Below are 27635 nucleotides of genomic sequence, written 5' to 3' on the forward strand. Positions count from 1 at the left end.
GTGGCCCATTCTCTTGGGAGACTGAACCAGAGAGCCCTGGATAAGAAGTGCCCAGAGCTTTGAGTAAAAGCTGCACATCTCCCTGGCTGTGTTAGCCTTAGCCTGACCACCCAGCCACAGACGAACTATAATAGAGCCAAAGAACTGACTGTGACCCCCTCCCATGATCACAAAGTCATGGACCCCCTTGACTGGCCAATCCCCTGGAATGGAATTGGAGGCTGCCCTTGACTTGCTGTGTTGGGACTCCCGAGTGACGGGTGCTTCCATGACCTTCAGTGATGACAGCTTTCAAAAGCCTTTGAGATATAGTTGCATACTTGTTGCACATGCTATGTGTTTGCCACATAAGCTGCTGGCACACGGTGCAGGTAGGAGATTGACATAGCACCCTGCAAGATATCTATCCCTTGACTGAGGACTGCTGACGAGTGAGGCAGGCTGCCTGGTGGTGTGACTGCACCAAAAGACAAGGCAGGGTGCGGCTAAGTGAGTGAGCACTAAGAGAGCACGCAAACAGCCCTGAGATACAGCCTGATACCTGTCCCTGACCCTGCCCACAAAGTGTGCTTGCGGTAGCCTGTCATTGCTAGTTACTGGTGCACTCTGCAGAACAAGTCTACACTTCCTGAGCTTCTTGCATGTTGATCACAGAGATGTGTGAGAATCATGGGAGTTTGGCAGATGTTGGGTATGTGTGGCTAATGCCCATGTATTGTTTTTCTTTCATTCAATCACAAGCACCTCTGCCTAGGCAGCATTTATTATCCATCCCAGGACACAGTTAAGAGTCAACACATTGCTGTGGGTCTGGAGTCACATATAGACCAGACCAGGTAAGGATGGCAGTTCTTATGCAAACAATTGACAATGATTGCGTGGTCATCATTAGATTCTTAATTCCAGGTTTTTATTGAATTCAAATTCCACCATCTGCCACGGCAGGATTTGAACTCGCATCCCCAGAATATTACCTGGATCTCAGGCTTAACAGTTCAACGATAATACCACTAGGCCATCACTTCCTCTCATCATATCCCACTGGTACTGTTTGTCCCTGAGCAACATGGAGGCTCCTGGCAACCAGCAATGAGCAGAGGCACCTGCTCAGCCTGCCATGTCAAGGGTTGACATTTCGCTCACTCAGCACCTTTGTTAAAAGTTGAAGAAGTTGAACATTAATAAGACAAGTGTGTCATTGATAAGGAGTTTAATAAGCTATAATCCCCTTCAAATGACAAAATGGCACTGTGGAGCAATGCATAAAAGACATAACATGCTCTCAATGTTGAGAAAGGCCTCACTGAACATCTCTCACAACTCTGCCACAAATCTCATCAGGGACTACATTATTCAGGGCCCTATATGATTCTACCCTTAGGTATTTCTTTTGCAAGTATCCTGGCAAGGTGCCAGCCAATTGGCATTGAGAGAGTGACAGTATCAACCACATCTTTACCTCATTAAGGGTGAGCTCACTAATGTGGTAACAGTTCTCCACAAAAAGAAATCTCCCTTAATCTCTTTCCTAACTCTCACAACATTAATGATCCTCAACACTGCTTTCACGTAAAGAGATAATAATTTTTTCCTATTCACTCTATTAAAACTGTTCATAGCCTTAAATCACCACAGCCTTTACTAGTTCCAGTATTTCTATTCTCTCTTCAGAACCAGCATTTATGCTGTGCACTGTTTATGCTTTAATGTCCTTTCTGCAGCTGCACTCTGCAATCTAACCAATCTATCTTCTTTTTAATCTTGTACTTTTTTGCTCTATTTATAAATTTAATATGCAGTTTGCTTTAAGGATAACTTCACCTACTTACATGGTCAGTAGTACTTAAATCACTAAGTCCATTTGCTAGTCCACATCCTTCAATGTCTTTTCCTCACTTTCATACCATTTCTTATACCTCATAATTACCCGTACTAAATTATCAACCTAATTATCAGCACACTCCACAAAACCGTTTATATACTCCTGAAGTATAAAGAGTAAATGTTGGCTCAATTTATCAATTAATTATAAATTCTTTTCTCGGTCTGTGTGATAGAATAATGAAAAATTCAGTAATTCTGGGTAACTCTTTTTGGGTAAATAATTAAGTTCAGGAACTTTGCTCTACTGCCTTCGGGAGTCAAAAGGAAATTCTCCAGATTTTTCCTGCAATTTAAACAAAATTGCTTCAACTTTCTTTGGAGTGGATGGATAGTGTGCAAAGACACAGTATTAACTGGATAAAATAGGTTTGAGGATGTTGGTGATCTTTTCTTCCCCCTCTTTTTGATCGTTTAAAATACAGAATTAAGGTGAATTAATGAGTAACAGGAGGAATTCCTCTCATCATTGTGCATAGTGTCACTGTTAATGGGCTTGTGAAAGTTGGTAGATCGGGAGGGATTTCCAGTAAAAGGCAAGTTTCCTTTGGAATTTATACTTCCCTCAAGATTTCAAAGGAACTTAATCTTATCTCAGTGGCACTGCATTGAATCAGGTTGAAATATAGACTGACCACAACTTTAGGCAATGAGAAACATTTCCTGCACTACATATCAGCAACACAAAGTGAGTGAAATGCAGACATGGACAGTAAAGGGAGGACAACAATTATGACAGTCAGTGGAGTGGTATGCTCCTCCTATCAGATGTGGGAGATTAGGGAACAGCTGACTGTCCCTGAAGACAATGTTTGCAGGAGGTGTGTTTAGATCCATTAGATATCAGGCCAGACCATTTGGACCAGTTAGAAAAGCGGTTCTGCTCTCTGAGGAGCATACAGGAGATAGAGTGTGATGGTGAGTAGCTTTAGAGGGGTGGTCACACCACAGATTCAGTCAGAGAGATGGGTGACTGTCAGGATGTAGTAGGAATGTAGTGCAGGAATCTCCTGTGGCTATTTCTGTCTCAAATAGGGGCACTGTTTTGTGGGGGAATAGTCTCTCAGAGGAAAATAAAAGTGCAGCCAGATCTTGGGCACTAAGGATGAATCTTCTGTGTCGAAAAGTGTGGTGCTAGAAAAGTACAGAAGGTCAGGCAGCATTCAAGCAGCAAGAGAGTCAACGTTTTGGGCATAAGCCCTGCATCAGGAATGTTGGGGGCAAGAGCTAAGACATAAATAGGAGGGTGGGGTAAATTAGCTGGGAAGGCAATAGGTAGACGCAGGTGGGAGATGATTGTGATAGGTCAGTGGGGAGGGTGGAGCAGATAGGTGGGAAGGAAGGTGGACAGGTAGGACAGTTCAAGAGGGTTGGATCTAGGATGAGATGGGGGAGGGCGGGAGTTGGGAGGTGGGGAGATTTGGAAACTAGTGAAGTCAATGTTGATGCCGTCTGGTTGAAGGGTCCCAAGGCGGAAAATAAGGCATTCTTCCTCCAGTCGTCAGGTAACTTGGATTTGGCAGTGGAGGGGGCCCAGGACTTACATGCCATTTGGTGGAGTTGGAGACGGAGTTGAAATGTTCGGCCACAGGTTGCTGGGGTTGTTGGTGCGCGAATCCCAGAGATGTTCCCTGAAACGTTCCGCAGGTTGGCGTCCTGTCTCCCCGATGTAGAGGAGATCACATCGAGAGCAACGGACACAGTAGATGAAGTGCTTGGATGTGCAGGGAAATCTCTGCTGGATGTGGAAGGATCCTTTGGGGCCTTGGACAGAAGAGAGGGGGGTGAGGTGTGGGCACAGGTCTTCCACCTCTTGCGGGGTTTCAAAGGTTCAAACGAGTAATTGTTATACGGAACTCTTCTGTCAGGGACACAGACAAGAGATTCTGTGACTGAGATGTCTCACAAACTTGATTGACTTTTTTGAAGAAGTAACAAAGAAGACTGATGAGGGCAGAGCAGTAGATGCGATCTATATGGACTTCAGTAAGGCGTTCGACAAGGTTCCCCATGGGAGACTGATTAGCAAGCTTAGATCTCATGGAATACAGGGAGAACTAGCCATTTGGACACAGAACTGGCTCAAAGGTAGAAGACAGAGGGTGGTGGTGGAGGGTTGTTTTTCAGGCCTGTGACCAGTGGAGTGCCACAAGGATTGGTGCTGGGCCCTCTGCTTTTTATCATTTACATAAATGATTTGGATGCGAGCATAAGAGGTACAGTTAGTAAGTTTGCAGATGACACCAAAATTGGAGGTGTAGTGGAGAGCGAAGAGGGTTACCTCAGATTACAACAGGATCTGGACCAGATGGGCCAATGGGCTGAGAAGTGGCAGATGGAGTTTAATTCAGATAAATGCGAGGTACTGCATTTTGGGAAAGCAAATCTTAGCAGGACTTATACACTTAATGGTAAGGTCCTAGGGAGTGTTGCTGAACAAAGAGACCTTGGAAGGCAGGTTCATAGCTCCTTGAAAGTGGAGTCGCAGGTAGATAGGATAGTGAAGAAGGCGTTTGGTATGCTTTCCTTTATTGGTCAGAGTATTGAGTACAAGAGTTGGGAGGTCATGTTGTGGCTGTACAGGATATTGGTTAGGCCCACTGTTGGAATATTGCATGCAATTCTGGTCTCCTTCCTATCGGAAAGATGTTGTGAAACTTGAAAGGGTTCAGAAAAGATTTACAAGGATGTTGCCAGGGTTGGAGGATCTGAGCTACAGGGAGAGGCTGAACAGGCTGGGGCTGTTTTCCCTGGAGCATCGGAGGCTGAGGGGTGACCTTATAGAAGTTTACAAAATTATGAGGGCATGGATAGGATAAATAGACAAAGTCTTTTCCCTGGGGTCGGGGAGTCCAGAACTAGAGGGCATAAGTTTAGGGTGAGAGGGGAAAGATATAAAAGAGACCTAAGGGGCAACTTTTTCACGCAGAGGGTGGTATGTTTATGGAATGAGCTGCCAGGTGGAGGCTGGTACAATTGCAACATTTAAGAGGCATTTGGATGGGTATATGAATAGGAAGGGTTTGGAGGGATATGGGCTGAGTGCTGGCAGGTGGGTCTAGATTGGGTTGGGATATCTGGTCGGCATGGACGGGTTGGATCGAAGGGTCTGTTTCCATGCTGTACATCTCTATGACTCTATGACTCTAATTCAGGATGGTGTGTTGGCTCCTTGGTGCCAGGATTAAGGACACCTCAAAGCGTATTGTCAAAGGAGAGAGTGAGAAGCTGGAAATTGTCTTACATATTGGTAACAATGACATAGTTAAGGAAAAGGTTGACCCTTTGCAGAGTGAATACAGGAAGTTAGGTAGGAGGTTAAAGAGCAGAACCTCAAAATTAGTAATTGTTGGATTGTTCCAAGTGCTACGTGCTAGTGAACGAAGGGACAGAAAGATAGGGTAGATAAACAGTGGTATAGAAGCTGGTGCAGAGGGCAGAGATTCAGATTTTGGATCACTGGGATCTCTTCTGGGGTAGAAGAGACCTGTACAAAAGGAACAGCTGTTATGGACCAGGCAAGACCCTGTCAAAACATTTCAAGAAAGTAGCGCAGACCCTGACTTTGCTAGTTGCTTTAAGCAGGTGTACAGTGGATATTCCAGGAGAGATGCAGCTGGCCCAACCACTTAGTTTCAAACAAAACAGAACTTGTTTGCAATATTACTGAATGAAACACAAACAAAAGAGAACAGAATACGGGATAACGTAACCCATCCACAAACCCAGCAGATTATCCCAGCTTAATGATACTGTTCCCAATACTTGCAACAATCCACATAAACACCCCTTGGCACAAAAGGAAAAATCAAACGCAGGGTCTTACAGGAGAGAGAGGGAGAGAGAGAGAGAGAGAGATGGCAGAGGGATTCAGCATGGAACACCTTCTTCCATGTAGCTGTGTCTTAGACCAGCAACCTCTAAACTGACTGACTGTTTTCAGTGAACAGCCAAACTGCTGAAGAAATCAAATCAAACCAGAGAGAAAGCTGAGCTGGGAGAACTGGCCACTCCCCTTTCATATGTGAAAGTGTTTTTTTTTAAACCTGAAAGCCTTTTCCCTGAGGCAGTATCTGCTAGCTATAATCAAACTAGCCCCAAAACCCTTCAACCTAAACTTTGCAGAATCGCTATTTCTACGACCTCTCTGAAACAAAAAGCCAAGGACAGCATAACATTGTTAAAGGAGCATCATCATCACAAGGGTTTCACCTGAACTGGAGGGGGACCAATAACCTGGCAGGGAGAATTGCTGGTGCAATTCGAGAGCCTTTAAACTAGTAGGCAGGAATCAAGTGATTTTCTTGAAGAGCATCTCTTGAGAATAGAGAAATAAATGGTTCTGAGGTTAATGCGAGCAAGTTGATTGGAAAAGGCAGGTAAGAGTAATGAGGAATGCTGAAGAATTTAACATTTATTTCAAAGCAAGGGGTCTTACAGGTGAAGCTCATGAATGGGAGGCATGGATGGGGATCATGGGACTGAGGTGACATAGCTATTATAGAAATATAGCTGAGGGAGGGGCAAGACTGGCAGCTCAATGTTCCAGGCTTTGGATGCTACAGGAAAAACAGCAAGGCAGGAGGGGGGATGTTGATTTTGATTAAGGAAAGCATATATTTCTACAGGATCGTCCCGTGAAGTTATATGGGTAAACTTTAGAAATAAGAAGGGAATAATCACCTTGATGGGATTGTACTGTAGGCCCCCCAATAGTCAATGGGAAATTGAGGACTAAACATGTGAAGAGATCTCAGAAACATGTAAGAATAATAGAGTTGTAATAGTAGGGATTTTAACTTTCCAAACATAGACTGGCACTGCCATAGTGTTAATGACTTAGATGGTGAAGAATTTATTAAGTACATTCAAGAAAACTTTCATTATCAGTATGTAGACGTACCAATAGAGAAGGAGCAAATCTTGACCTCCTGGGAAATAAAACAGGGTAAATGAGTGAAGTGTTAGTGAGGGAGGATTTTGGGATCAGTGATCATAATTAGATATGGGTTAAAATAATTAAGGGAAAGGATAAGCCTTGTATAAAAGATAAAGTTCATAACTGGTAAATTTTATTGGTATGAGACAGAAAGTTTTAAGAGTTGATTGGAGTTGACTGTTTGCAGGTAAAGGGATCACTGGCAAGTGGGAGGCAGTAAATTAATATTAGAGTGAAAGATAAGGCGGGTTAGAGAAGGAACAATGGATGAATAATTATATTGAGGCTCTGGTCAAAAATAAGAAGGAGGCATATGTTATGTATAGACAACTGGGATCAAGTGAATCTCTTGAACAGTATAAAGTGTGCAGGACATTCTTAAGAGAGAAATCAAGAAGGCTAAATGAAGATATGAGATAGCTTTGGCAGATATTGTCCAGGATAGTTCAAAGAGAATCTACAAGTACATTAAGAGCAAAAGAGCAATTAGGGAGAAAACAGAGCCCCCTTAAAGACCAACAATGTTGTCTAGGCATAGAACGGCAGGAGATGAGAGAGATACTAAATGAAGATGTGGAGAAAGACATGGAGGCTAGGGAACCCAGGGAGATAAATATTGATGTCTTGAAAACAGTCCACATTACAGAAGAGGAGATGCTGCAGGTCCTAAAAAAAACATAAAGGTGGATAAATCTTTGGGACCGGATCAAGTGTATCCCAAAACCTTGTGGGAATTAACAAAGAGATTTCTGGGTCCCTAGCAATTTGTGTCATCTATAGCCACCAGGGGGGTTGCCCGAGGACTGGAGGGTGTCTAATGTTGTGCCTTTATTTAAGAAAGGCTTTAAGGAGAAGCCTGGGAACCATAAGCCAGTGAGTCTGACATCAATAGTGGGTAAGTTGTCCGAGAGAATTCTGACAAATACACATATTTGGAGGGGAAAAAACTGATTGGGGTAGTCAGCATCAAAAATCATGTCTCAGAAAGTTGATGGAGTCTTTTGAGGATGAAACCAAAAAGATTGATGAGGGCAGAGCGATAAACATGGTCTACATGGACATTAGTAAAGCCTTTGACAAAGTTCCACATGGTAGCCTGATTAGTAAAGTTAGATCACATGGGATTCAAGGAGAGCTTGTCAATTGGATACAAATTGACTTTTCAGTAGGAGATTGAGTGTGATGGTGGAAGGTTGTTTTAGGACCTTATAGAGGTCTATAAAATCATGAGAGGCATAGATAAGGTTGCTGACCAACAACTTTTCCCCATGGTAAGGGAGTCTAAAACTAGAAGCAGAGAGGGGAAAGATATAAAAGGGTCCAAAGAGGAGGGTTTTTTTCCACTCAGAAGGTGGTGAGTCTCTGGAACAAGATACTAGAGGTAGTGGTGGAAGCAAGTACAATTTTATCATTTAAGAAACATTTGGGTGGGTATGGAGGAATACAGACTAAACACAGGCAAATGGGATTAAATGAATTATGAAAACTGGGTGGAATAGACAGGTTGGGCTGAAGGGCCTGTTTCCACACAATAAACTCCTTTAATTAGATTCCCTACAGTATGTAAACAGGCCATTCAGCCCAACAAGTCCACACCGACCCTCCGAAGAGTAACCCACACAGACCAATTCCCCAAACCTAATATCTTACATTTACCCCTGACTAATGGACCTAACACTATGGGCAATTTAGCACGGCCAATGCACCTGACCTGCAGGTCTTTGGAAACCAGAGCACCCAGAGGAAACTCACGCAGACACAGGGAGAATGTGGAAACTCCACACAGACAGTTGCCCAAGGCTGGAATCGAACCTGGGTCCCTGGCGCTGTGAGGCAGCAGTGCTAACCACTGAGCCACTGCACCAGTGACCAGCAGTGTTCCACAGGGACTGGTGCTGGTTCCACTGTTGTTTGTCACTTGGATAAGGAGGAATGGTTAGTAAGGGATCTTAATCAATTGGGCCAATGGGCTGAGGAGTGGCAGATGGAGTATAACATAAAACTTTTGGTAAGATGAACAAGGGCAGGATTCATACAGTTAATGGTAGCATTGTCAAACAGAGAGACCTAGAGGTTCAGGTAAATAATTCTTTGGAAGTTGCATCACAGGTAGACAGGGTAGTTAAGAGGGTGTTTAGCATGTTTGCCTTCATTGCTCAGACCACTGAATATAGGAGTTGGGACATCATGTTGAGGCTATACAGGACATTGGTGAGGCCACTACCTCAAACTATCAAGTTATTACCAAGGTGTAATTTTCTTCTCCCTGTAGGTGGCAGGTATGACAAATAATTGGGAGAGCTGGCCCTGGGCAGATTCATTCCCACTTCTCTTTTTCCGCACGCACCTCACTCCGTGCTGCAGCAAAACGGTGGGTGGGATGGTCCACCGGGAATGCTAGCCTTTCTGAGGTGCACCGCTGCCTCTGATACCTTCAACCCACCACTGCAAGTTGAAAGCAAAGGTTTAGCTTCTTTCCAATGGATCCCTGAAAACTAAACCTGAACTAAGGGTCGTAAGAATCCCGAAGCTGCCAAACTTTGATTGGTCAGCAACTTGTAGTGAAGCAGGACTCTACTATGGAACCCTGCGATTGTGTGAAAAGCTTCCTGGTTATCTCTTCATAAGCTCTTTCTAGCTCGATGTGATGAATATTCTTGGAGGTGGGGATGAACCTGGCCAGCCCCACACACTTGGAGTATAAATTGGAGAACTGTAACCTTGCATGCAAGGAGATATTCAGGCAGGTGAGTGCTCGGTTTTGACAAGTAACTTAAGAGGAGGAACAAGTGGTAATGAGGTAGACAATAGACAATAGACAGTAGGTGCAGGAGTAGGCCATTTAGCCCTTCGAGCCTGCACCACCATTCAATATGATCATGGCTGATCATTCCTAATCAATATCCTGTTCCTGCCTTATCTCCATAACCGTTGATTCCACTATCTTTGAGAGCTCTATCCAACTCTTTCTTAAATGAATCCAGAAACTGGGCCTCCACTGCCCTCTGGGGCAGAGCATTCCACACAGCCACCACTCTCTGGGTGAAGAAGTTTCTCCTCATCCCTGTCCTAAATGGTCTACCCCGTATTTTTAAGCTGTGTCCTCTGGTTCGGCACTCACCCATCAGCGGAAACATGTTTCCTGCTGCCAGAGTGTCCAATCCTTTCATGATCTTATACGTCTCAATCAGATCCCCTCTCAGTCTTCTAAACTCAAGGGTATACAAGCCCAGTCGCTTCAGTCTTTCAGTGTAAGGTAATCCCGCCATTCCAGGAATTGACCTCGTGAACCTACGCTGCACTCCCTCAATAGCCAGAATGTCTTTCCTCAAATTTGGAGACCAGGTAAAAATCTAAAGGAGGGAATTTCAGAATTCTTGTTCTCAAGAACAGAAGCATGGCCCCAAAAGCTAACAGATTAAAGTCAGGATGCATATGAATTACAGGAGAGTAGGGATCTTGAAGAATTGAGGAGTTGGAACAGGGCACAAAAATAAGAAGAGGGAAAGCCATGAAGGCTCTGGAAAAGAAGCAGTAAATGAGATTGGATAGCACAATGGAACCGTGTGATTATTCAGAGCTGACAAAGGACAAGGCAATTATCAGCAAGTAGCACATTTACAATCTGACCAAGAACCAACAGTTCAGTAAGTTCATAAAATGCTGCTATGTATCAGATAAGCAATGGGTATGAAATGATGTCAGTTTCTATGTTGATGCAAGTTCTTTTTTTAAGAAAGGAGATTTTTTGATACATTCAAGCAAAAAATTAAACATTTAGTCTGTACTGAGATTTTTAAAATGCGCTTAAGAAAAGAACTTGCATTTATATGGCATCTTGTTGTGTCCTTATGGAATCCCACCAGTATTTATACAGATCGATCACTTTTGAACCATTATGCAGGCATAATGTAAGTAGAAGTCTTGGGTTCATTTTTAGAGATTGATGTTTCATTTCTTCCTGAGCTGACAGAATTGCCAACAGATTAATGTTTCATCTGAAAGGTAACACTTCCAAAAGCACAGTACTCCCTTGGTCACTGAAATGTCAGAAGATGATAGGTGCTTGAATTCACAGTGGGACTTGAACCCACCACCTAGGACTCAGATGAATGCGACCAGAACCAGACAAGTAATGCTGCACAGACAATTTTGATGATATAGTTCTCTTTCACTGCACAACTTATGGCAGTCAGTAGTGTCAAGAGGAACTACTACTCAGGATAGTAATATTCAGGACCCCATCGCAGTGTGTCTGTTTCTCAAACATTTCCCCAGCAGCCACCATATGTTAAAAAGAATGTGTTACTGACTTCTGCAATGCCTGGTGATGGGTGTCTAATGTTAAACAGCAGTCATGGCTTATTCAACCTCACAAACTTTTAACTTGTTAAAATGATTAGCAAAGCTGAATAACAGTAGCATTCAGTAACTTTGTGTATGTGTGTATGAGCATACGTGTGCGTGTGTATGCTAGCTTTGTTGCCTGTGCCTATTGTACATTTGTTTAATAACAGTGAAGGGTGCATTCTCCGTGTTGTGAAAAGTTAGGAATCTACCCTTAATACCTAAGTGGGTATAATGAATGTATTGCACAGAATGATGGATTATCCGAATCTTCGCCTAGCATTATGCACTGGAAAATTCTCCAGGCAAAATGCCTTTAATACTCTGAGAATACTGGAAGTGGGTGAGGTTTCAGATAATCTACCCTAAAATGCAGAAGGAAAACATTCTCTTTGGCAGATAACCAAAGTTCTGGTCTGAATGTCAAATCTCCTCCCTTACTGAAGTCAGGTGGTCACATGCATGTCACTGCCAGAACATTTGCCGATGTGATAGATTGAAAATCTGTCTCTCCTGATATTCCAGAATTAGTGACAAGTCAGCCAATGGCATTTAAATGAGGTTTAGGAGCAAAAAATGCCCCAGGCATCTCTTTCCCTTCTTTAAGGATGGGTGGGTGTTTACTGCCATTATAGTGCACCTGCTGAAAATCAGACTCCAGTTTACACCGGGCACTGAGAGGGCTTTGATACACTATCTGAATAAGGATGGTCAACCTGTGTTTCTATAATGCCACTGAAAGATTTAATACTGCCAAAGGCGTGATAGGCCAATGACAATCTTCTGTACTTGGATTTCTGGATTTTGTATCAGATTCATTTAAGTATCTGATGGTTAACAGAGGTCTACCAAAGAATGCATTCAGAATGGTCAATCATTAAAGATTACTTTGAGAACTTGGAGGAACAAATCTGCTGGACACTGTTGCAAGCAACCCAGGAGCTGAATCATAACCATGCTTCTTCCCTCAGTTCTTCTTTGGAATACTTTAATAATGATATAAAAATTGGAAATGGGCAGTACAAAAGTTGCTCAGTGTTTGAGAGAGCGCAATGATTAATGGCAGGAGGTCACATGATAAGAGCTCCAGGAATATGGTTGTCCAGAACGGTAATCCAAATTTTAGCAGAGACTGGTCTCTCCTAAATAGGCCTGGTTCCAAGAGCCCGAGGCATACCAGAAAGCCTCTGGCACATACACCATAGCCATGGATAATGAACGGCACAGTTAACAGTCTCAGGCTGTGCTGTAAATGTGACTCGAACTGGGCAGTGCAAGCTTTGAAATACTGCTTATGAGAACACGTAAACCTGCAGGAAGGGTGTAAACATTTTAATATGAGAGTCATTCTAATTTAAACCACTCAAAGCAAATAAAAGTAGAAATTGATTTCCATTTGGAAGAACGCATCATCCCAGAACATTGTGCTGAGTGTCTTAAAGCTGACATCTGCAAGCCAGAGGGTGTAATTTTAATTGAAATAAAAATCTGGAATTAAAAGTCTAATAATGACCATGAAACCATTGTTGATTGTTGTAAAAAGTCCGTCTGGATCACTAATGCTCTACCTGCTCTGGCTTACACGTGACTCCAGACCCACAGCATTCTAGTTTATTCTATAGGCCCTCTGGGCATTTACGGATAGGCAATAAATGCTGGCCTAACCCTTATCCTATGAACGATTTCTATTGTAAAAATCAGCTTAATCCAGCAGTTAACTGGTAGCCTTTCACTGACATGAAGCATAACTAATTCCAAAGAGCCATTATCACAATCACCATTATTTGCATGCACATAGTGTACTTAAAGTAGAAAAAACAGCCCAGAGCATTTCGCTGGAATGCAACTAATAAAAAAATTGGACAATGAGACAAAGATGAGACAAGCCAATTGCTGGTCATTTCTTGTCAGTTTCTATGACAGAAGGACATTTTTCCTGTGTCAATCTTGATTTCTACTTCAAAGATTTTTCCTGGCACTGTGCCAAATATTAAATGACCTTCCAAAACTGTGAACTCCTTTCTTTCTCACCTCCCTGGCAAAACTGCTGGAAACACTCTGCAGGCTAGCAGCTCGTCAGCTTTCCTTTAACTGGAGCACAAAAGGTTACACTGCGGGATGTCACACTTCCAGCACAAAGCTCCGGGCAACACAAATGCATATCAGGAATTTGGCAGCGGAGGTCAGTGCTCGCAAGCTGTAGCAATTTTCAGGCCATTAATGTACAAATTATACTCTTTCAGCTCACTCTGAAACAGCCAGGTCCAGAATATCCCACAGGCAGGCGGTCAAACCAACGTGCATCATGGATTCCACCATAGACTGACCATCCATCTTCTTACATTTCTACGTGGACCTACTCCCCCACAAAGGCCTGCATTTAAATTCAGATTTACAACAACAGATGAGGAAGGAGGGGAAATAGTGAAGGGATGGTGAGATCCATTGAGAAAAAAAGAGTCTATTACCAGTCCCGAAGATGCCTTGACCAAGGATTTGTCTGTGCTCCATAATGAGCAGCCCTGTTCCACGCCAATGGCAGACAAAGTGTTAAATGTGTTTTTACCTAAATCTTCCATGGTCCGATTGGCTTCTGCCTTCTTCTTTGTGATAAAGAAAATGCCATTGAAAGTGCAATTAATGCCTTGTCACTTATATTCTCTCATGCTGTTCAGTGTTTAAACACAAATGCATTTCTCTGTGGTTTGTTAATTTCACTGAGAGGAAACTGTATGTTGCTACTGTCTGTCAAATACAGAAATGCAAAAATGCACTTACCTTTAATACCATCACATTGAAAATCAAATCACCAGATCTCTGCAATTTTGCACAAAATAACTGTGATCGTTCCTTTTATTTAACCTGTATGATTATTTTTAAAGTTTTTTTTCCTCTATGCTTATTTATTCAGGAAATAAATGTTTGAAATCAAAGCTTAATGCCAGAAATTTGGCATGAGACCTGGATATGCAAACAGGCCGCACAGTTCTGAATCCACCTTACTTTCCGCCCACCTTGCCATCTGCCAATCCATCTATCAAGCTGCTTTGCCTCCCTTGATACACTGATGGCATATTGCAAGATGCAGCTTTCTCAGCCCTGCACTATGTAATCCTAGCTGCATTCAAATTCCCTATTGCTCACAGAACAACTGCATCAAGCACCTAAATATAGCAAAGGGTACTAACCAACATCTGCTTCGCTCAGTCTCTGAAACGATGCACAACGGTTCAAAATAACAAATGGCACATCTGTACTTATACTTCGAAATGTCCTCCTCAGAATTCAAAAGGTGGCAAGTCTTACTGCGCATTGACCTCTTGTTCTCACTCTTTATTTGTCTAAATAATCCACTCCTGGATTTCTCAGATCTGAGATTTCAATTCAGCTGAATAGTTATGTATTCATGGACGGTGGCTCAGTGGTTAGCTCCGCTGCCTCACAGCACCAGGGACCTGCATTCAGTCCCAGCCTCGGGCAATTGTCTGCATGGAGTATGTACATTCTCCCATTGTCTGCGTGGGTTTCCTCCCACAGTCCAAAGACGGTCAGGTTGGGTGGATTGGCCATGCCAAATTGCCCATAGTGTCCAGGGATGTGTAGGCTAGGTGAATTAGCCATAGGAAATATGGGCTACAGAGATAGGGTAGGGAGGTAGGTCTGCATGGACTGCACTTCGAAGGTTCAGTGCAGACCTAATGGGCTGAATGGCCTGCTTCCACACTGTAGGAAATCTATGATTCTATCTTGGGTACTTAGTGACTTCAGCGTTAGAAGGACAAAAATGCTAATGCACATCACCTTTCCCCAGTTAGGTTTGCTGGCAGGATAGTTACAGTGCAGCTGAGTGAATCAATGATAGGACCAAACTTATCAGCTTGTACCACACACATAGGACAACAGACACACCAGTCTCTGCATGACTTGGCACAGAGGATAAATGCCGTGGATGCAGTAAATCTAAAACACACAAAAGCAGTCAGTAGATCTGTGGAAAGGGGGATTAAAATGTAATATTTCAGTTTAACTCACCATAAGTAGAAAGCATTACAGGAAAGAGGCTGCTGAATCTCCTTTCCTTTCGCTCTTATAACTATGTTGTCATTTTATGTCAGCCTCAATTTGACTCAGGTATTCATTTGTTCTGCCAAAGAGCTTTACCCAGAATGGCAACATTTTCCTCTTTCTGCTTGGCCCACTGAATGATTCTAGCATTGCTCTGATATGGAATCATTGCAGTGGTTGGATACTGATAAAACATTAAAATTAAGTTGGATAGTAAATAGAAGTTGCTATAAGGGACCACACTGGGCTGTGTGGTGGCTCAATTTGTAGACCCACTGCAATCAGTTGAGACTCAAGAATGGAGTCCAAAATATGTGTACACTTCTGATAAGTGTGTCTCGGGACCTTTGTGGTGAAAGTCTTTATACACTCACACACAAAACAACCACTGATAGCATGCAGAGGTGAGCTGATGACGTTACTCAAGTGTGCTGTGCATGAACTGAAGCCACCCACAAGCATTCTGCATTTCCACAAACCAGCCAACATCAACTTGCAATAAGAGTCATACTGGACCTGAAACGTTTGCTCCAGAGACCTGCTGAGTTTGTGTCAATGTGCACAGCTGAACATGACAAAAGAAATGAGGGACTCCCACCCTCAAAGGGATTATGAAGTAACTAAAACGGCTAATAGTTAAAATGGTAGTCAAAGGGCGAACCAACAAGGGAAGAAGAAAGATCATTTGGAGGTGATGGGTATGGCTGAGATACTAAGCAGTATTTTGCATCTGATTTACCTTGGAGAGTGAGCAAATATAGTGATCAAAGGAGGATGTGGCACCAATATCATTCAGGAGAAAATCAGATAATGAGGAGGCACCTGAAAGTTGTCAATCCATAAAATACAATACCCGTATTGGTAAGATGGGACACATCTAAGGGTACTGAGGGAAGGAAAGGTAAAGATTGTGGAGATTCTGGTCTAATCCTCCTTGGATACAATGGTGAATTGCAGGCAAGCAGATTGTAAATATTGCCTCCTGTTGATAAAACAGGAGAGGGGTAAACTCACCAACGACCAGCCAATCAATCCAATGTCAGTGGTGAGAAACTTTTACAGACAATAATCTGAGACTAAATTAATTAATAACATGGCCAAATAAATTAAACTCAGCATGGATTAGTAAAAAGCATGTTTAGCTAAGTCAACATACTCAGCTTGAGTGTGTATGGCACAATTTCAAAATTTGCAGAGAACAGAAAGCTTGGAAGTATCGTGACCTGTCAGAGGAGAGTGATTGACTTTGAGATGAATAGCCCTGTAATGGGCAGCCAAAGGTAGATGAAACATTGTCCATAGAAGTGTAAAGTGATACATTTTCATAGGGAAGTGAGGCAATATGTAATTAAAAGGACTTTCAAGAGCAGTGCTGGGAGAGACGTACATAAGTTATTAAAGGTAATATGACAGGCTAGGAAATAGGGTGTAGGTTTGATATCCAGACGTTTCATTACCTGGCTAGAAGCTGTTCGCTCCTGCTTTCTATTTATATGTTTGTCCTGGATGGGGGTTCCTGGGGTTTGTGGTGATGACATCACCAGGACAGATGTGGTGATTGGAACCAGGTGGATCTCATTGACTACGAGATCCTTGATTGTCCCAGGTTAACAACCCCAATCAGGAAGCCCTGGCTGATCAATATAAACAGGGGGGGAAAAAAACAGGAGTGCCCTGTCTTCCTGGTGGTGGAATTTGAATAAAAAAAATAAACTGGGGATAAAAAAAAATAAAAAAAAAATAAACAGGGGATTTAGAATCTCCCCAGTTCTGGGGAACTGATTCTGAGCTGAGTGTACTGTGTACAAGCAAATAAGGGGGTGACTTGGTAACAGGAACTGGCCTTGGCACGGTTAATTCAACAAAAGAATTGAAGTTACGATAGCCCTTTAGAAAACATTAGACTGAATTAGTGCTCTGTATGCTAAGCAATGTGATGGGTGTATTCAGGAATAATTAACCCACTGCCCCCACGAGTGGGAAAGTTCATTGAGTAGTTGGAGGCAAGGGTGTGGCGTTCAGGCACCACCCAGCTGTGGGTCCAGTTGCCCCTCAACTGGGACAGATGAAAGCCTCCCTGAATCTGACAGGCATGCCATCCTTAAGCATTTTATTGCCTGACAGGAAGCCAAGTAATCAGGCCAGTGATAGGATGAGGTATTTAAATAGGCATTAGTTAACCACTTAAGGCCTTAATTGCTGGTGTCTCATGGAGGCCATAGTTCTTCTCACTCAGAATGTAACTGCTGAGGTCCCACCGCCCATGTTTCCCTCCTCCCCTTCTCCCACGCCCCCAGTCCTCCAGATGTTTCCCTCCTTCCCTTCATGCCATTGGTTTACTCTCAGTGAGATTACACTGTCCAATTATGAATAACGTACTTTTAAAAAAGATAAAAAGATTTTTAGGAGGGTGCAGAAACAATGTACCAAAAATAGATTCCAGGGACAAGGAACCTCAGTTGTGTGAATAAATTGGAGAGGTTTTGATTCCTCACCTAGGAGAAGTTTGAGAAGAGATCTGATGGAACTAGTCAAAACCCTTTAGACAAAGCAGATGGATACTAACTGTTCCAAATGGTGTAAGAGTCAAGGCCTTGGACTTTAAGGTCCTAAAGAACCAAAGGTGACATGAGAAAACAAATTTTAATGTATTAGGTCATTGGGAGATGGAATACACTGATGCAGTATGGTGGACACCAATGTGGTTTTCAATTGGTGAAGTACCTGAAAATTAAAGACAATTTGCAGAGTTGTCGGGCAAGGTGAAGGAATGGAAGTGGCTACTTTGTTCTTTTGGAGAACCTAACAATGTCCTTCTGTTCTATGACCTTTCTATGATTCCATGTAAACATGAAGGTTGATGATGGCGCTAATAGGTATGTGGAATTCCAAAAGGCATTTAGCTAGGTATGACCTAATCAAAGTAATTGCCCAAGGGATTGTAAAAACGAGAGATACAAAGTGGTCTAAGGGACAGAGGTTAGAATGTAGCAATGATCATATGTTTATTAAACTGTGAGAAAGTATATAGTGGTGTTCCCCAAGGATTGATCTTGGGACATTTTGAAAAACGTTCACAACCTGGACTCAAACATACAGGGCATTATGTTTGCAGAAGGCATGAAACTCAGAGATACAGTAGACAATGAAGAGATTAATAACAGACTTCAGTACAACAAAGACAGATTGGTGAAATTGATGGATACAAGACAAGTGAAATTTAGCACAGAAGTGTGAAGTGATATGTTTTGGTAAGAAAAATGAAGAAAGACTGGAGGACAGCCAATGTGGTATCATTGCTCAAGAAGGGAGCAAGGGTTAAACCAGGAAACTACAGGCCTGTCAGTCTAACCATGTGATGGGGAAACTATTGGAAGCAATTCTGAAGGATAGAATTAAACTGCATTTGAAGAGGTAGGGATTAGCATGGTTTTGGGTCAGCTGAGCACGAATGATGAACAGACTTGAAACTTGAACTCTGCTGTCTTCCCGCAGATGCTGCCAGACCTGCTGAGTCTCTTCAAAAATTTCTGTTTTTGTGTTAGGATCAGAGGAACTTTGTTGTACATATCCCCTCGTTCCTTAAAGTATCAGTATAGGTCAATAAAGTAGTTAAGGTGGCATTTGGTAATACTGTTATTATTAGCCAAGACCAAGAATTTAAGAGCAGGGAGGTTATATTGGAACTGTATAAAACATCGGATAGGTAACAGCTGGACTATCATGTGCAGTTTTGGGATACATATGAGAGGAGGGATGTGAGAGCACTGGAGAAGCACAGGAGATTTACCAGAATGTTGCCTGAGCTGGAGTGTTTCAGTAATGAAGAGAGATTGGACAGGGCGGGGTTATTTCCTTATAGCAGAGGAGATTTAGAAGGGATGTGCTTGAGATGTATAAATTTAAAAGGGGCGTCGATAGGATGGACAGGAAGAGACTTCTCCCATTGGTGGAGGGATCAATGGCTGGGGAGCACAGATTTAGGTTAAGTGGCAGTAGGTTTAGAGGGGATGTAAAGAAAAATGTTTTACCCAGAGGGTAATGGAATTTGGCATTCAACAACTGTAAGGGTGGTAGAGGCAGAAACTTTCATAACATTTAAGAAATATTTAGATGTGAACTTGCGGTGCCAAATTCAAGGGCCAAGTGTTGGAATACGGTGGTTTAACTCACTGGATAGTTGTTTTTGACCAGCATGTATGCAATGGGCCGAAGGACCTTTCTCTGCGCTGTAGTCTCCATGGCTACAAATGGTGCTATTTCTAAGCAATGCAGGAACAAATATGCAGGGATATAAATTCCTAATTCTGCAGTGGCAGCAAGAGAAGTTGAGAAGGCTGTTAAACAGTTATGTGGAATCTTTGAAAAAGAGCCATTCTGAATAAGGGACTTGAAATGTTGTCTCTGCGTTCCCTCCACAGATGCTGCCAGATCTGCAGAGTTTCTTCAGCAATTCATGTTTGTGTTTCAGGTTTCCATCATCTGCAGTTTTCTTAACAGAGGGAAAACGCACAAAAGCAAGGAAATTATTCAAAACAACTTACTAAGTAATGGCATATAAAACACAGATGGTGTATTATATTCAACTTTGTGCTACACTTTAAGGTTTAGGAGACAATGCAGTAGAGATTTGCTCCAGTATCTTCAGGGCTGAGGGACCTTGCTTCTGTAGAAAGACAAGAGAAGCCGGGATTGGTCTCTTTATAGCAGAGGAAATTAAGAGGAATATCAACATAGATTTTCGACAGAGTGAAATCCAGAGTGGTTGCTTGGTCAGTAACCAGGCTACACATATTCCAAATGTTCAGCAAAAGAATTTGAGGGACATGAAACATTTTTCACACCAGGAGTTAGTCTGGAATGCAAAGTCTGAAAGGGTTGTGGATACAAGCTCAAACCACGGGGCTATGAACAAAATCACAGGGCTATAAAGAAAGAACTGAGTTCATGAAGGGTTCTGCCACAGAATGAATGGGCCTATCAAAGAGTTACTCCAGGCACAATAGGGTGTTTTTTTCCAGTAATGAGATATGGGTGTCACAGGCTGGCCAGCATTTATTGCCTTTGAGAATGTGATAATGAGCTGCCTTCTTGAACCGCTGCAGTCCCTATGCTGTGGATTGACCCACAATGTTCTTAGGGAGAGGATTTTAACAGTGAAGGGACGGCAATAGATTTCCAAGTCAGGATGGTGAGTTGTTTGGGGGGTGGGGGGAGCCTTGAGGGTGGTGGTGTTCCCATATATCTGCTGCCCTTGGCCATCCAAATGGAAGTGGTAGTGGCTTTGGAAGGTGCTGAATGAGGATCTTTGGTGAATTTCTGCTGTGCATCTTGTAGATAGTACACACTGCTCCGACTGAGTGTTGATGGTGGAGGGAGTGGATGCTTTTGGATGTGGTGGCAATCAAGTGGGTTGCTTTGTCCCCACTTCTGAAAGAGGGAAATATTCCATCACACTCATGATTTATGCCTTGTAGGTGATGGACAGGCTTTGGGGAGTCAGGAGGTGAGTTTCTCCCCGCCATATTCCTAGCCTCTGACCTGCTCTTGTAGCCAGTGTGTTTATGTGGTGAGTCCAGTTAAGCTTTTGGTCAATGGTAACCACCAGGATGTTGACAGTGGGGGATTCAATGATGATAACACCATTGAATATCAAGGGATGGATGGCTAGATGGCCATCTTCTGTGCATATGATTCCACTTCCAGGCTAGTTGCTGCTTTTCTACTGAATGAATTTTTGGAGGTTTCCTACACAGAGCTCTTCTGCCTGTTCAGCCATTCTTTCATATATTACCACAATGATTCAGTTCTCGAATAGCTCACAATACTTTGTCATCCCAACATTCCTCTCTCTTTAAGAAGTACAGGTTTTCTTCAGTAGTGTTGGGTCAATTTTGGAGTCCTCACACGCACAGTATTAGTACTGCTGGATGCCTCCAGCTATGACTGAAAATAGCAGCAAACACAAACTTAGCCCACCAGCTACCCACGCAATGAACAGAAGCAGGAAAATCACTTACCACAATTCCCAGGCCTGTTGCTTTTTAATCCCTATAAACTATAATACAGGAACACATTCCCTCAAGAATTAGAATACATACCCGGAATTGAAACATTAACAAAAATATCTGTCGTGCACAAGAAAAGCTCCTACTCCCCAGTGAACCCATCTCCTCCCAGGAATACTGCTCCCTTTCCTCCAGTTGCTCAGTATCTAACACATCCCCTGCTCCAAGTCAACACACCAGGATAATGCGGCACACCCTGTCTCAGACTATATTCCAGACCCACAGCAATGTGGCTGACTCTTAACTACCCTCTAAAGTAGGGACAGGCAATAAATGCTGGTCCATTTAGCAATGCCCACAAACCATTAATGAATAAAACAGAACATCACTTAACAAGTAATGACTATAGGCAATGTCAAAAATTTGACAATTTTTTTAAAGTGTGTGCAAGACAGCCATGAAAAGAATGTATTGCAAAGATTGTCCGCCCAAAGTAGGCAACCCAATAACTTCTGAAATTGCGACAGGCACCATCAAAAAGATTTAATTTGTCAAATTCCATAAACTTGCCCAGGATAAGGTAACAGGAACACTGGCTGGTGGAACAGTACCGATGCGGTGGAATTTCACCAATAATTGGAAGTTTCAGGATTGTGAGTTCAGATGAATTGTGTGTCTCCAATACAGGTATACAGCCAACTTTGTATCAAGGAACAGGTCAAAATACACTTTGCTGCCTGTCAGAGATAATGCTCTTACTTGGGTGTCACAAATTTCACTGGTGCCTTACATGTCAAGTGAGGGGGGGAAAAGACTTTGATTAATCATTTTTATTCAATGCTGGTGTAATCATTTTTATTCAATGCTGGTGTCTCTCTGTGGTATCCAGGCTAATGACGAATGAATCATTTTTTACTGTTGTCTGTGTAATCTTTTATTCCATCCATCACGGGAACAATGTGTGGCCATGAGCAGCACTCTTGCCAGAAAGCAGTAGTAATAGCTTCAGCACATAATTGATTGGATAGCCGGCCCAATGAAGGTGTGAGAAAACAGCACTTGGAGGAAAACAATGGGTAACCTACGTCTCCTTGTTTTTTTTTAGCATTTCAGAAAAATGCTTGAATGGGTTGATTTATTTACTAAAGTTAAAATTATACCTTTGATCCGCAAAGAAAATAAAATGGATTATTTCTTTGGTTTAATTAGCAGGTTGTTTCTTTGAAAAGAAAAACAGCTTCTTTCTATTTGAAAGAAAAAGACTGGCAATTTCACTGACACCTTTGACAACTACAGGGCATTCCAAAAGTGTTTTACAGCCAATGAACTACATTTAAAGTGTCATCATTGTTGCAATGTAGGAATTATGGTAATTTCAGAACAGCCCAGTCCTGTAAACAGTAATAAAATAAATTTGCCAGAGCACCTATTTTAAGGGTTCATTGGGAGATAAATGTTGAGGATGTTTCAACAGATTGGCCTCTCAAGTAGTAATGGAGAGCCCTGATGAGGTCTTAGTATGATTCCTCTGAAATGCATAACACCTCCAGTATTGTACAGAGGTGTCAATCTGCACAAGTCTCTGAAGAGGACTTGAACCTACAAGCATCTGACTCAGAGTTGGAAGTGCTGTCAATAAGCCAAATCTCAACACAGACCTGCAACTTGTTATTTTTATAGATATTCATGACTATATTTGTTAAACCTACAGCCAATGTACAATCATAATAAGGATTTTGTCCCAAAACCTCTCCAGCAAAAACTTAGTTGTTAACAACAGCAATTGGAAACATTAGGATAGATTTTTATCTTCACTGGCATGAGTGGTATTCTGGGGGAGTGAACCATCCATCCATTGAAATTTCTATAGGCAGCCAATCCACCTGTATTGCAGCAAGGATGAACATCTACCCCAGTCCAAGCAACATATCAATTCGGACAAAAGCTGGTGTTTGATGAAAATGTGAAATTCAGCTCCTATTGTTGTTCACGTGGTAAATGCTTACAGGTTTTTAAAAGATAAAACTGGTTGAATACAGTCCGTTTAAACTGAAAATTTGTTTATCAAGCTCACAATATCAATTCAGTGTTAGGTTATTCTTCCTACGAGTAATTAGCTAGAAACAGACTGTGGAATATGGGCTGAATTCACTTCCTAGTGATAAGCTAGTAGCTGCACAGGACCCCTGCTTATCGAAAACCATTGCAAATATATTGTTTTTGTGGATTAGGAGCAGTAACCTACTACTGGGCTCGTGAAAGAACGACATGAAATTATAAAGTACCTTTCACCACCTCAGAAGCCCCAAACTTGGAGCGGTCACATGGGATTATGCCAAATGCATTGCTGCAAGTGAAGCAACAGTCAACCAGCCAGGGAAGTGTCGAAGCAGAGAGAAGGTAAAGGAAAAAGAACCACAGGTGACATGAAGAAAAAAGGTTTATTATGCAGCAAGTGGTTAGCGTCGGGAATGCACTGCCTAAGATTGCTCAGGCGACAACGTCAATCATGGCTTACAAACGGAAGCGGTATAGAGAGAATATGCAGAGCTACAAGGTAAAGGTAGGAGAGTGTGATTAGCTGGTGACTGTTACAGAGAGGCAGCACTGATGTACTGGGTTGAATGGGCTTGGTCTGCTCTCTACCCATTCCTTCGGTCAATTATTTTTAATGGGATCAGGACTAAACACCCAGAAAATAAAACATTTGCCAAACACTTTCCAGATTAATATCCAAAATGTAACATTCCTAATTGCATTTAGGCTATGAAAATTCAATATTCTTTTGCTCCTGTCAGATCAGTGTGGTGTGCTATTTCATTTACAGCAATTCTGTCGAACTAATGCACCATGTATTATTAACAGTATTAGTGTTGGAAAACAGAAGCAGAGACCCAACTTGTAGTTCTCCACACACTACATCAAACATTTCCTAAGAGCATACTTGGCACAGGCAGGAAGTTCTTGTTTGTTTCATTTCACCAGAGTGGTGTCAGAATATACCGTATATTGTTTTTGACCGGGGTGGCAAGGTGGCTCAGTGGTTAGCACTGCTGCCTCACAGCACCAGGGTCCCAGGTTCGATTCCAGCCTTGGGCGACTGTCTGTGTGGAGTTTGCACATTCTCCCTGTGTCTGTGTGGGTTTCCTCCCACAGTCCAAAGATGGGCAGTTCAGGTGAATTGGCCATGCTAAATTCCCTGTAGTGTTAGGTGCGTTAGTCAGAGGGAAATGGGACTGGGTGGGTTGCTCTTCGGAGGCTCGGTGTGGACTGGTTGGGCCGAAGGGCTTGTTTCCACACTGTAGGGAATCTAATCTTCTCTTCTGTTAGGCACAAATTGGAAACCAGACTTTCCAGGAAAACCGGGCATTATTGGCTCCTTTCGATCAGCAGGATCCATGAATTGACAGCCGGAAACCTCAACTTACTTCTAGTCAGGACTTAGTTCTCTCAATTAGTTGCACTAGGAGGCTACTTGGGGTGGGGTGAGGGTGTAACAAGGATAAGGTATCTGGTAGTAAAGCTGCTCAGTAAGAGTGGGGAGCAAACAGCTTTGTCGGCTAATGAGACATCAAGCCTGCCAGAGACCAAATACTTACTGAGTGGTACGGTCAATGGGCATAGAATGATGGGAGAACAGTAGACAGAAAATACAGATACTATTGAGAAGTCTTAACCTTCAAGGAGAAGGGTAAGAGGGTCAAAAACCATAATGCTCCAATCGCAAATCTAACATTCCAAAACATGGATTGCCTAGAAATCTTATAAGCACAAATTGCCACAATGACTTTTGGGGTACTGCAACAAATCAAGAGGGCAGGGGTTCAGTAAAAGTCATCAACATTATAAAGCAGTAATAAAAATCTGTTTTATGTTCAGGTCCAGGTCTTTGTGCATTTGAACGTGGACTGTCTCAATGTCTGAGGAGTTGCAAATGGCGCTCAACTTCGTGCAATCATTGGTGAACAACACCACGTCTGACCTTGTGATAGGGGGAAGGACGTTGATGAAGCAGCTGAAGGTGGTCCGTCTAGGAAATTAGCCTGAGGAATCATGCAGAAATGTACTAGAACTGAAATAGCTGACCTCCAACAACCATAACCATTTTCCTTTGCTCCAACCAGCCAATTAATCACTGTTACTACAAGAATAGATCGGAAATCAGGAATTCAGCTGCATGTAAGTCACCTGCGGTTTCCTTAAAACTAGCCCACCATCTGCAAGGTGTAATGGAATACTCTCCACTTGTCAGGTTGGATGAAACTCCAGCAACACTCAAGAAACTTGACCCCATCCAAGACAACGCAGCTCACTTCAATGGCACCATATCACCCATCTTCAAGACTGACTTCTATCACCATGCAATGCACAGTGACAACAGTGTAGTTACCATCTACAAAGCAGTAACTCACCAAGATACATTCGGTATCACCTTTCGAACTACTGACCTCCACCACTTAGAAGGACAAGGATGGTAGATGCATGGTAAAGCCACAGACTGCAAAGTCCTCTCCAAGTCACAAGCATCCGAGCATCCGACATTGTTGTTCTTTCACTGCTGCTGTCCCTTCCTAATGACTGAGGGTGGCTCTGCACCTCAAGGACTGCAGCAGTTCAAGATGATAGTTCACTACCACTTTCTACAAGGCAACCGAGAATGGGAAGTAAATTCTGGTCTAGCCAGTGACACCCTCATGCCACAAACAAACAAAAGAACCCTGTATTCAGAATAAGTACCAATGGCTTTGGAAGTTGTAAATAAAACACCTCAGTTCAAGAAAGGAGTGAGACAGAAAGCAGAGAAATATAAGCCAATAACCCAAATGTTTGTCATTTAGAAAATGCTAGATTCTATCATTGAAGAAGTAGGGGGGAGACATTTAGAAAACGTATTGCAATGAGCAAAGTCAACATGATTTTGTGAAAGAGACACTATTGTTGATCAATTTATTAGAATTCTTTGAGGATATACAAAATAGGATGGATAAAGGGGAACCAGTAGACCTAATAGTTTAGAATTTCCAACAAGCATTTGGAAACATACAAACATGTGAATCAGGTCTAGCAGTAGACCACCAGGGCTCTCAAGCCTATACTCCCATTCAAAAAGATCACAGACAATCTGATTACTCCAACCTGCTATCTATCACCGATAACCCTTCACTCTCTTTCTTCTCAAGGATCTATCTACTTCTGCCTTAAAACCATCCAAGCACTCTGACTTCACCACATTTTGGGGAAGAGAGTTCCACAGACACCTGACACTCTGAGAAAGAATTTATCCTCATCTCTGAAACAGTGAACACAAGTTCGATATTTTGTCCATCCTTTTCACAATCACTCTGTGAAATCTCCCCCCAATGATCCTTTTTGTTTTAATTAGTTAAACTCCAGCAGCTACAAGCCAAGTCTACCTTTCCTTTCCACACATCTTGCCAGTAAACCTTTTCGTGAACTGCTTCACATCTTTCCTAAATAAGATGACCAGTACTGTACGCAATACTCCAAATGTGATTGCACAAGTGTTCTATGTAACTGTGGCATAAACTTATACTTTAGTAATCAATTCTTCTTCATAAATGATAGCATTGTATTTAGCTTTCCTAATTTCTTGCTGTACCTGCATGCTAATATTTTACAAGGATGCACTAGGAGTCTTAGGTTTTCTATCTCTGCCATCTCGCACCATTAATGTATACTTTTTTTTAAACTCTTCCTGCCAAAATGGTCAATTTCACATTTTCCCATAGTTTACTTCATTTGCCAGATCTTTGTTCACTCACTTAATCTATCTATATTGCCTTGTAACCTCATGTTGTGTTCACACTTACTTTCCTAACTGTTTCCAAGTCATCAGTAAATTGATCAACTATGTGTTTTGTCCCTTTATCCAATTCACTTACATCAGTTGTAAAAAGTTCAAGTCCAAGCACTAAAAACTGCTACATAAGTGGTTACTACACATTAAGAGCTTATGGTATTGGGGGTGATATTAACATGGATAGAGAACTGATTTTCTGACCAAACAGACAGTCAGAATAAATTTGTCATTTTAAGGCAGTGAGTTGTAACTAGTGCCACAGGAATCAATGCCAGGGCCCCAATTATTTATGATTTATATTAACACCTTGGATAATGAGACTGAATTTTCACCACTGTCTAGTGGTTGGCGATATGAAGGTAGGTAGGAGAGCAGGTTGTGAGGACAATGCAAAGAAATCTCGATAGGCTAAGTGAGTAGGCAAAAATTTGGCAGATGTAGTAAAATATGGGAAAATGTGAGACTGTCCATTTGGCAAAAAAAAAGTAGAAAAGCTGAGTATTATTTAAAAGGAGAGAGACTACAGAATGCTGTGGTGCAGTGAGATCTACATGAATCACAAGACATCAGTATG

At 42.3% G+C, this 27635-nt stretch overlaps 1 protein-coding gene across 2 annotated transcripts in view; it reads right to left on the reverse strand.

The window, feature by feature from the left end:
* The window catches only part of LOC122564897 (CXXC-type zinc finger protein 4-like), a 61395-nt gene that overhangs the window by 17804 nt on the left and 15956 nt on the right, over nucleotides 1-27635 (reverse strand). Inside the window, exon 1 of one of the 2 annotated variants that reach the window (XR_015759613.1) lies at nucleotides 14356-14428. The exons of the other annotated variant lie outside the window; for it this stretch is intronic. The gene's annotated coding sequence lies outside the window, so the exon portion shown is untranslated. Of the gene's footprint in view, nucleotides 1-14355; nucleotides 14429-27635 lie in introns of those variants that run through there. 2 annotated transcript variants of the gene reach the window in all.

The sequence above is a fragment of the Chiloscyllium plagiosum genome, unplaced genomic scaffold (assembly GCF_037043375.1).
Source record: "Chiloscyllium plagiosum isolate Xiang-an unplaced genomic scaffold, Cpla_swu_hap1 HiC_scaffold_2, whole genome shotgun sequence".
In the NCBI taxonomy this organism is placed as follows: Eukaryota; Metazoa; Chordata; class Chondrichthyes; order Orectolobiformes; family Hemiscylliidae; genus Chiloscyllium; species Chiloscyllium plagiosum.